The sequence below is a fragment of the Diabrotica virgifera genome, chromosome 2 (genome assembly GCF_917563875.1).
Source record: "Diabrotica virgifera virgifera chromosome 2, PGI_DIABVI_V3a".
NCBI lineage: Eukaryota > Metazoa > Arthropoda > Insecta > Coleoptera > Chrysomelidae > Diabrotica > Diabrotica virgifera.
Window position 1 is genome coordinate 152,282,688 of NC_065444.1, and position 12,506 is coordinate 152,295,193.

A 12,506-nucleotide genomic window follows, 5' to 3' on the forward strand; every position below is an offset into this window, starting at 1 on the left:
AAAATATTTTCCAACTGGTTTTTTGTTTAAGTTTAAACGTACGTTTGACATTAGCAGAAATGTTTTGATATTGTAGATAATTGATAAAATTACCTTGTTTTTTAAACTCGCTGAGAGCTTCTTTTCGTTTTTTAACAATCGCAGAACATTCCTTATCCCACCAATAAGGTCTTGGTACAGAAGGTGTGAAAGATTTCTTAATAGGCATAGATTTCGATGCTGCGATTGTGATTGCATTGAGGAAAAATTCGATTTTGTCTACAGTCTACAGAATTTGAATTTCTATCTAAATTATTGAGCTCACTAATTTCTAATTCAAAAATATTTCCAAAAACAGACCAGTCAGCACGAGAGTCATTCCATTTTGTTGATGGGTTGATGACAAAGGAGGAGGGATTGATTTGAATTTCTATATTGATTGGGTAGTGATCTGAACCTAATGAATCTGAATCTACTGACCAAGCTATACGGTCGGCTAAGAAGGGAGATGTTAGAGTTAAGTCAACGGCTGAATGATTACTAGTTGGGGATATTCTTGTTGGTGTTCCGTCATTTAATGCAATTATTTCACAATAATCCATGGCCTCCACTAATATTCTACCATTTCTGTCGTCTGCAATTGGCCCCCACAGGCCGTGGTGAGCATTAAAATCTCCCAGAAAAATAGTTTTTGCAATATTAAACTGAAGGAATAGGTTGATCCAGTAATTTATTTCTATTCTAACATCTGATGATCTATAGATTGATACTAATGAGAGATTAATTTTGTTCAAAAAAACTGCGCATGCTTCTATACTGTCATCGAAATTATTATTAATTTCGGATTCTTGGTAATCTATTCCCTGTCTGATGAAAATACCTACGCCACCGTAACCATCTTCACGACATTTATTGATAAAGTTATATCCGTTAAGTCTAAAATGATGACCGGATGTGAGCCATATTTCTGATAGAACTATTATATCTGTATGGTAGTTGTTAATATGATGCATAAGACTGCCTTTGTTACTATAAATGGATCTACAATTCCATTGTAATATGGTTAGTTTTTCTGTAATATTTTTAATAGCCAATTTCACTATCTGTGAGAATGGATTCTAAATTATCTTCATTATTATCGAATATTGTAATGATATTGTCCCTGATCTTATTTAATTAAAATTTTCCTTGATTATTAATTATATTTGTAATTAATGAATATATCTGTGAGATAAGTTTATCTCGACAAAACATGAAATTATTCTGTTTTGGAGCGGGTGTATATGGGGGAAGAGAAATTTGTCTTTTTTGATGGGAATTTTCTAAATCTGAATTACTAGTGCTTGGAGTCTGAGAAGAAGTCTCAGTTCTTCGCCTTTTAATTGTTTTTGATTCTAATGCGGTTGAATTTGATTTTGGTTTATTTAAAGGAGCATAATAAATTGTTTTGTTTGCTGGTGCTAAATCGGGAAAGTTTTCAAGATTATTTAATATATCAAACCTATTGTTGGTATTAATTTTGGCATAAGCTGGATTGTTAATCGATAATTCGGCATCCTTAAAACTTTTATTTTCGAAAGCCATTACTTTTTTTATGTCTTGTTGTTTTTTATACATTGGGCAGTCTCTTGAAATTGAAGGATGATCAGAAGATTTACAGTGAACGCACATTTGCAACTCGGAATTACATTCAGCAGAAGAATGCTCATTTGCACATCGAGAACAACGTGATTTGCCTTTACATTGAACGATATTGTGAACGTAACGTAAACATTTTACACATTGAACAACGGGATGGATATATGGTTCTACAGGAAAATTAACCATATTTATATTAATAAAGGACGGAATTTTATTACCTTTAAAATTTATTACTACCAATTGTCTATTGACAAATTCTTCTTTTTTGGTTTCAGCGTTTATAATTTTTCGTTTCATTCTTCTCACTTCCGCCACTGGAACTATGGAATTAATTGCTTTTTTCAAGTATTCTTCAGTAAAAAAGGTATCAACGCCGCTTATTATGCCTCATTTATGCGTGAAAAATTTTGGAATATAAGCAATCAACTTATTTTTTGTTAATATTTCGTGATTAATAATTAATAAATTAGCGATTTTGTATGTTCTAAAAATTACCTTAACACGTTTTAAACCTACAGAATGAATATCAATAACATCATTTCTAAATTCAATTACTTGTTGTAAATAAAAGCCAATTCTGACAGGAAAAAGACGACCAAGATTCTTATCGGCATGTTCCAAAAATACCTGATACGGACCTGCATCCGTCGGTTGATATTTATTATTAAAGTCATATTTTTCGAAATTTGAGGATACTGCATCCATTGAAGAAACATTAATTTGACTATCATTATTATTAATTTGATTATTATTATTTAAATTAACCGAGGGCGGGCCAGGACCGCCCCCGTTACCTGACATTTTCTGTAAAACAAAACTGTCTTCTAGTTTTCCACAAAGTACCACAAAACAGAAACTATTGATAACACTCTGCACGTGGAAACAAGGCCGGAATGTACCAAAACATTGCCAAAATTAATAATTCTTTGGGACGAACCCTAAAAAACGAATAATAAAAAAAGTTATAATGAGAAATTTAAAAATAATTGTAAAATATATCAAAAATCATTAAAAGTATACAACTTTGAAAAACCATCTCTTGCTTAAAAGTAGTCACATATCCTTTTACGATAGACCATTTTAAAGATAATTGACTTTTATTTCTATTAGGTGTAACATTGCGTATACCTAAAGCTATGTAGAAAAAAGTTACAGAACAATGTTTGCGAAGTTACAGGGAAAATGTCCCAAAATCGCTGTGAGTGGCGAGTTTTGAAAAATCATAATTTGGAAATTATAAATAATAGAGACTTATACCTAATGTCACTTTAAACAAAAAAGGTGGAAGTTTTTTTCTGCGAAGCAATGCCTATACCTTTATTCCCATTGAAAAAAGTTTTGGGACAAAAAACAAAATGGCTATCTTTCGTGTTTTTTTCTTGCTTTTCTTTTTTTGTAAAAAAATATTTTTAACTTTAAAATGTCATATTTCTCTAGCAAATTTAACCTGAAACAATTTTCCTGTAGACATGTTTGCACCAAATGTGCATAAAACTCACTCTAATTCGCCCTGTGCCTAGGGACTAATTCACCCTTTTCTCAAAAACGCACCCCTTTAAATGGTAGCACTCCGCGGTTCTTTCATACTGAAAGCTACACTGACTATATGAAACAATAAAACCCCGTTAACGTTGTAGTTCCTTTCTAAAATACATAATATAATCAATAGTCTATAATAAGGGGAAATTTTCACGATTTTTTTTACTAGAAAAAAGGAGTCATTATTTTTACCCTACCTAATTGGCTTACTTTTGATGCTAGAAACTTTTATTAAAAAAAAACAAAAATAAAAATTTTTCCAAACACTTTAAAAAAGGAAAATGAATTTTCCCCGAAAAGTGCTTCAGTTTTTGGTTATTTCACGTTTAAATATTCGATTTGGAGTTTGACGAATAAAAATGTATTTTTCATGAGCTACAACTTTACTTCTTTATAGAGTCAATAGACTTTGTGCATTCACCGGTTTTTTTATATGCTACATTTTTGCTCTGAATATTTTTTCAATAAAATACTTACTTTTTGAGTTATTTGCAAAAAACCGCATGACAACGTGGTTTTTTTTATGAAAAAAAAACATTTTCACTCGCAAATAACTTGAAAAGAATACTTTTAGTTAAAAAATTCTATAGGACCAAAGTTGCTTAGAATTAGTAAATTTATCCATTTCCGCACTTATTTTAAACATATCTTTTTTCACACACGAGAAGGGGTAACTTTTACCCCCGAAGTAAAAGCAACCAACGTCACTAGGCCAGCTTTGAAGTGGAGGGTAAGTAGAACCTAAATCCAAATTTTCATGCAATTCAGAGTTCACCCTGAAAATTACACTCCAAAACGGTCATTTAACTCGGCTAGTATTGCACAAATCGGTCCTTTAATAAAGTAGTATCCATTGATACACTTTTCTAGTTTGTAGGAAAGCTTTGAATAAACTACAACGATTAAAGTACAAAATTTTGTTAATATCCCAATATGTATATTTTTAAAATTTGTGATTATATGCAGACTAAGGTTTAAGTGCGAAACGAATCAGTTATCTTGGCTTAAAACGCTTTATACGGTTTATATCGGATTTAGATTGTAAGCGTCTTGTAATACACCCGATCTTATAGTATTCACATTGTTGTCAGACTTTGAGTTTTTCCGAAAATAAAATGAACCTTACTATTGCAAATAGATCGCCCTATACATGTTTATTTTTAAGAAATGACTTTCCCTCAAGAAAGAGAGAAAGAACCGGTATTACCTGGAAGAAAACAGTAACCACAGAAGACAACAAAATCGGCTTAAGATTGGGGGAATTGAAAAACAAAGCAGGCAATAGATGAGAATAGAAGAGACTGGTACGCAGTGGAATAAACACAAAGACGATGCGCTGAGCTGGCCACCAGCCGTCTTACACCACCGACCAAGAAACGCAGATGTGGCCAATACTCCACTAATAGCCAGTTGCACCAACAAATAAACGATAGATTTTTTGATTTGGATTGCCCGTTTATTTTAAAATGCGTTGCACCGACCATTACTCAATTAAAACCGACAGTTTTTGATGTGTCAAAATTAACCACCCGATTTTCTGCGGTTATTTAAAAAATCGACTGTTTTTACCTGACGTTTGACGTTTATTCCAATAACCTATAAAATTCCAGTTGTTGATAAAAATTAAAATAAAATAATTGAAAAGAGTAAAACCACGTAAAACGTTAAATTTAATTATTTTGTCATTTAAAGATGTTTAGAGAACATCATATATCCCATAATACTAATCGTTCAATAATATGGAAGTGCAATTGAAAATACTATTTTAGTTTTTAAATACTTTTGCATTATGGGTATATAAAATGGAGAATTTCTGGAGAATATAATATTATTAGGGAATAGTGGATATCCCAGTCCTCAACTACAACTACCCAATGACACATGGCACCATTGCAGAATATTCAGATAGAAGTTGTGTTTTACAATCAATCACAAATCCCTTCAAGAGTTGTTATTGACAGAACATTTGGTATTTTGAAAAGATTTCCCATTTTAACATATGTAATGAGATGCAAGTTACCTTTTCTTCAAAGAATAATATCAGCTTGTTCAGTTTTACACAATATTGCAGTAGATAATAGAGAAAACCTTGAAATAGTGGCAAATGAGTGTGCTGTTGATATTGATATATATTAGAAGCTGTGGCAGTACATTTTCAACCAGAAGCTAATCTAATGCAACTAAATTGTGTGTGTGTTTGTTTAAAAATATTGTTTGACATTAGCTTAAATTAATTTTATTTTTGTTGGACTGCAGTTTGTTAATAAATTAATATAAATATTATATTGGTGACTGAGTTTAAGTACTTTATGTTCATTAGCAGGTTTTCAATAATAAATTTATAAATATTATACATGCTATTGGTGTTTAATCTTTTATCGTTTAAAATATGTTCATTACGATCCATTATGAACCTCTCTTTTCACCTCTGGATAACTAGTTATCAGGAAGTTTATCTGACAGATTAGATACTAACAGATATCTGACAGAAAAACTTCGCGTTAACTAGTTATCCGGAGCTGAAAAGATAGATACTAAGGATACTGCTATATAAACTTCCCAATAATTAGTTATCTGGAAACGAAAAGACCTCTAATATCTAATCTGTCAGATAAACTTCCCGATAGACAAAAATATAATAGAAGAATTAACCTTTATGGTGGTTTTTTATTAATTTTTTTGGCAGTGTTTAAATAAACAAATACTGAGGGCATGAAATGGATCACGAACAAGGATGTTCTAAGAGGAATGAAAAAGAATTGGAGATTGTGTTTACCATTAAACACATAAAACTGCAGTATCTGGGACACATATGAGAAATCAACACCGTTACTCCCTGATGCAGTACATATTGCAAGGTACAGTCAAAGCTAAGCGAAGACCCAGTAGAGGGAGAAGATCAATGGAACTGTTTCGAATCGCAGCTAGCAAGGTTATGATTGCTAATATGATTTCCAACATTCGAAACAGATAGGAATCAAAAGAAGATGGCATGAAAATGAAAGTGTATTACCCAATACTTTTGACTAAAAACTTTATAGATTCTAATCTATAAAAAGATTAAATTTTCAAATATAAATACTTGAGCCTTTGTTTTATTTGGTTAACCTGTTGTTATATATCTGTTGAATTGAACTCTATTTTGAATCTAGAATTTTAACGATATTAAAATTTATTGAAATTACCTCTTTATATCTATAATAAAAAATATTTATTTCTATACAAAAATGTAAAATATATTGAGTTTAATAAATGAGTTAATGATATTCTATGTCTGATCACTGTAAGTAGTAACACTTTAAAATCATTTACATAATATTCCTTTTTACTTTTTGTAATAACTCTAGCTTCAATAAAATGTTCTTTTTTATATTCGTTTGGGTCAAAAGTCAAAACATCAATAATCTATATCTGAGAATATTACTGTAGAGTTCTTTTTAATAAATAAAACCCAACATACAACTTTAATGATGAAAGTTTAATCAAATATCAATCCCACAATAATATATAAATTATTAATCCAAAGAAGCGACAACACGATAAATTCAAAAAACAAGTGAAGTTAGAGCTTTCTTCACATTTGTAAGACGTTATGTCAAAATAAAGGAACTTTTATAATCATCTTACTGTGAATGCGGAAAAATTGAGTATCTAGCTAGATCATATTCTTCTAAAGTGTCCAATAAGAGTATCCAAGCAGTTTAATTTGAGAATCGAACTTACAAAATTAGGAGTACCAAAGAATTCCAATGTTCAAAATATATTGCAACATCTTACCCATGAACAACTAGAGGCAGTGATTATTCATTTAAACATTAACAAAATGGTAAATCAAGGCAACATTTTTAGGTTTTCATTTCAGTGTTGCAGCATTGATTAGAGCAAGACGAGCTGCAATACAATCAAATGTACTGACAGATGCACAAGTATGCAAGCCAACAAAGAGAGTTAGAAGAAGAAGGAACTTTTATTAAAGGATCGATGTTATTATCTCTCTATTATATCTATTATCTAATAAAGTATCATAGTATCATCATAGATTATAATTTATAAAAATGGATTTATCATCAAGTTCATCTTCTGAGGATTTGGAAGATATAATGCATATGCTACCAAATATAAGATCTGTAAGAGATCGCAATGAATTGTATAGTATAATAAGTAAGTATAATGAAGATGAATTTAAAACAAGGTATATCTTCCCATATAACAAGCTAATATTTTCCCATGCAATGGCTTTTTGTTTATTTTTCACACCATCTGTTTGTTTATTTTCTATTATAAATTTATATTTAATTGCTAAATCTAAAATTATATCTTTCTCTAAACTAGAGAAGTGGCTTCCTTTATTTTCCATCGTAAGTATGAATAGTATGATAAGTATAATACAAACAAATTTGCAAGAAAACAATGTAGTTCAATTCGGTAATACTATATTATTTATCTATGGTTCAATTCATAACATAGACATAACCTTACAAACTACAAACAAAACTTTCTTTGACAATCTTTTTTGACAGACGACACTCGGATTCGAATGAAATAATCGAATGAAGTACGATGTTGCCACTTATATATTGTCGGTTTGTAAACCAACAGTTTTTTTGAATGGTGCAACCCGTTTGAAAAATAACCATTGATCATCGATTTAAATCGTCGAATTGACGGTTAGCAAATCAGTTGATTTACAGTCTGTTGGTGCAACTGGGCATAAGAGTGATGGTCAGAGAGAGCGAGAGAGAGAGATAGAGAGAGAGATAGAGAGAGAGAGAGAGAGAAAGAAAGAGAGAGAGAGAGAGAGAGAGAGAGAGAGAGAGAGAGAGAGAGAGAGAGATGTTTTTACTGCTAAAAATAACCTCTAATTTACTTACATCACTAGTACTAATTTCTTTTTTTTAACCAATGTAAGAGTGAATAATATACGGCAAATATTCACTCACAAAAAAAGATACAAGTGGTAAGACAATGTAAGCATCATCATCAGAATTGTCATCAGTCAATGAGTAGTTGATTAAATTCTGCAAATTTCAGTCAGATTTTAGTTATACCCTGAATGATTTTTTACAATATAAAGTATGTATATAAACTCAATCTAATTTGACTAACTTAAGTCTCAGTGTATTTTTTTAAATATTAGGACTATTTACCATTTAAAAACAGCTGCCGAATTTTAAAATAAGATTAAAAACAATGCATTTATCTGAAACATATCTAACAGTGATATTTTTGAAAACAAATAACAGATAAAATTGACAATTTTTAAGTGAATTATCTATACCTATTTACTAAACGTATTTATTAGATTATAAAGATTTTTCGTCAAAATCACACTTGACATTTTCGATCCTTTTTTTTCAACTCAATGTTACGACGTTTTTTCATCGCGTTAATGTTTTCAAATGTGATTCTAAATGTTAATTGAAATTATGTATAAGGAAACAATATAATAGAATGGAACAAAAGCGTAAATTAAGGCAGAAATATAATATTACAAAATTTATAAATGATTGAAATTACAGGAATCCAAAAAATAACCTTCATGAAAAAAATCTATTACCAAATATGAGTAAAAAGCAAAACCGCCACCATGTAAAAAGAAACACACCAAACAAGTCTTAAATATGTTGGATAAAGAACAGAGAAAGAAACAAGAAACGCGCTGACCACTACGCGAAATGTAAGAGTCCCAGGGGAAGATGGAATCTGTAATCTAAATGTGGCGTGGAGTGTGTTTTCCCTCCATCTTTATAAGGAGGAGTTCTTCTTTTTCTGCCTACTTCTCTGTCCGGAATTCCTTCCCTCTTACTATCATCTCCCATGAAACATTTTCCCTCCGCGCTACATATTCGAGGGCTCTCCTTATGATTTCCTTGTTAAGGTCGTTACCGGCTACGACCCGTACCACCTCTGGTGTTTCATCCATTTCTTTCTTAATTTTCGCCTTTTCTGCTAGGTCGTATATATCGCTACCCCTTTCTTTTTCTATTCCGGCGACGAGCGTGTACCAAATTGTTTTTTATTTTCTTTCCTCCTAAAGTTCTCAAGGATTTTGATTTCTCCCTCGTTCACAAGGGGGTATTTTCTACCCCCTTGTCTTTCGCATCCTTTTTTGTTACTATCAAACGTGTTTTCTTTTCGACGTTTCTAGTAACCCCCTTGTTCCTACTTTGTCTTTATATATTATGTTTTCTTCTACCATTTGCTATTACCATATTCTCATGAAGGTTTTTTCCTCCCCCCATGTTTAGAGCCCGTTTAATTTTTTCTTGCTCTTTTCTCTGTCTTTCTTGTTCCACTTTTAGCTTGCAGTGGTCGCATTTTAATTTTATATTATTTAAAATTTATATTATTGATAATAGTAAATGTTTTTGGTTATTTAATTAATATAATTCTAAAATTCTCAATGTAATCGCGATTACGTTTTTTTTTTATTAAAACACCATGTGGACGCTTATACAAGATCGGGCAGTTCCGTGTTGATGTCGTATTTTAGCTGTGCTACACAAATTTCAATTCTAGAGTTGATGTTATGTAAAATCATTATTTTCGTTAACATTAGCAAATATTTTGGCATATGATTAATATATTTCGGCAATTGATGAAATCTGATTTACATCATTAATTAGAATAAATAATTATATATATATATTATTTTTATAGTAAACAAAAACAAAGAAAAATATCTGACAAGTAATGACATTAACGTGGCCATGATGAAAAGTCACAATCTAATGTTTTGACAGTGCTTTTACGTCAAAAATTTTGACCTACGTAATCTTGCTTGTTTAGTAAAAATACTATATATTATAATGCTTATACTAGGCCGTACTAGTATATCCTACAGTACTGATATTAATAATATCAGGATAAACTAGTGCGGCCTAGGGTAAACTAGTTTATCCTATCGCGTTTTGGGACAAACTAGTTTTGCCTTGGCCAAACTAGTTTGTCCTAAGCGCGTTAGGATAAACTAGTATGGCCTAGGCCAAACTAGTTTGTCCTATCGCGCGTAGGCCAAACTAATTTATCCTGATATAAATACACACACTTTATGCTAAACTAGTTTGGCCTAGGCCAAACTAGTTTATCCTGATATAATAAAGACTCACACTTCAGGATAAACTAGTACGGTCTAGTCTAAACCAATTTAGCCGAGTCGAAAATAATTTAGCAAACATGAAATGTATGGATTTTTCATGCGAGGAATTCCCAAATAGCGTCCCAACAGGGATGGCAAAAAAATTATTCATCGATACATTGTATCATATGATACATGGAATGAAGATATTGATACAAGTTATAAATCAATATATTATTTTTGTATAATTATATAATATAAAAAATAATAAATAAAAGGATGAGGTTTTCTTCCAACATTTTAAAAAAAAAGATACATTTGACCTAGGCCAAACTAGTTTGTCCTAAACGCGTTAGGATAAACTAGTATGGCCTCGGCCAAATTAGTTTGTCCTATGGTACAAAGACGCCAGGTACGATATTGCGCATGCGACTATCAGCTAATCGCGTTCTGTCGACGTCACAATGAGAGTAGCCGCTGTTGGAATACATATGTTTATATGGGAGTTTTATCTATTTTTTAGCTTTTGAGGAGATATTTGTGAGATTTAAGTTGATTAATAGGCTTGTTAGTGTGAAAGAATTATTATTATTTACCCCTTAATGTATTGTCTCCAAAATTAGTTTATTTAAAAAACAACTGAAGGGTATCTTAAAATAAGTTTGTTGTAGTTTATCATTCTGAGATGTTTGATAGTTGAAAATTTATTGTTTATAAAGTACAGCTTTCTTAAAACTTTTGTAATTGGATGCCGTTGATAAATAAATAATGTACAAATTAGTTTTGAAATTTCATTCAGTCTACAAATTATTGAATTTTACAGAAATAATTGAAATTTAAAGATGCATAACTATATAATTATGTATAATATTGATGATTTGATATACTATATAAATTATATCCAATGTTCTTAATTACTATTTACGCTATATATGTCGGTATATACCTACTCAATATTTTTCCTACGTTAAATAGTTCAAATTTCAAAATTGCTGTGGTAGCTATTTTATATTGAAGACCAAAGTACCTAATAATTATTTAACAATAAAACACTGAAAACGTTTGTTTTCTAAACTTCCACAAAATGTATTACAACTATGTGACTACAGCTGTTTCGGCAGAGTGCCTTTCTCAAGTGATTTAGTTTACTATGTGTTTGTCTTTTTAAAGTCTTTAACTGAAGAGGTTGAGGAGTGGGGAGCTGTTTGTCTCGAGTTGGTCATTCAGAATTATATCTTTATTTTTCAATTTATTAATTTCCATAGATTCTAATAAAGATAGCTTAAGGCCTTTATTTTGTCTTTATTGCCTATATTAGAATCTATGGAAATTAATAAATTGAAAAATAAAGATATAATTCTGAATGACCAACTCGAGACAAACAGCTCCCCACTCCTCAACCTCTTCAGTTAATAACTTTAAAAAGGCAAACACATAGTAAACTAAATCACTTGAGAAAGGCACTCTGCCGAAACAGCTGTAGTCACATAGTTGTAATAAATTTTGTGGAAGTATAGAAAACAAACGTTTTCAGTATTTTATTGTTAGATAAAATGAACTTCCATCAAGTAACGGTCGAATCCATCAATTAATAATTATTTATTCATCAAATTGTGCCCTATCGCAAAACAAAATTCTGACATAAATTCTTATCAGTTATCAATAGTTCTGACTGGACGTTATTAGATAAAAAATAAATATCTTACATTGATTCAACCCCGGCTGGGCATTGAGCAATAAAAAAAGGAACCTATTTAGTTAGATACTGCCATATGTATATACTTACTGCCATTTTAGTACAGAGAAATAAGATTTTTGTCGGGACACTTATAAGGGTCAAAAATGGCAGTTTTTTTCATTTAAATCGCTGCAGGTAAAAATAGGGTAATTAAATATCTTCCACTTACACGTGGATTGACCAAGTCTCCGAAGGGGGCCTAAAGAAACCTCCAAAAGAATTGGTGGTAAAAATGCATCAACTGGATACAATATTTAATAATTTCAATGTATCTGGACTTCAGTTAAAGTCAGGGAAAAATTATTTGCAAAGACTGATTGATTTGTCTGAAAATATTGAATGTGATTACAAAACCAAACACCTGTTTTTTCGGTCGCGCATGTATTTTAGGATTAAGAAATTGAACTTAAAAATTAAAGAAAATATGAGAAATAAGAGAAAATTGTAACTTAAAGTCTTGTGTTTTATTTGTTTTGTGATTTTGTTTCACACCATTAATGATCAATTATTTTCATCTGTTTACCTGCAACT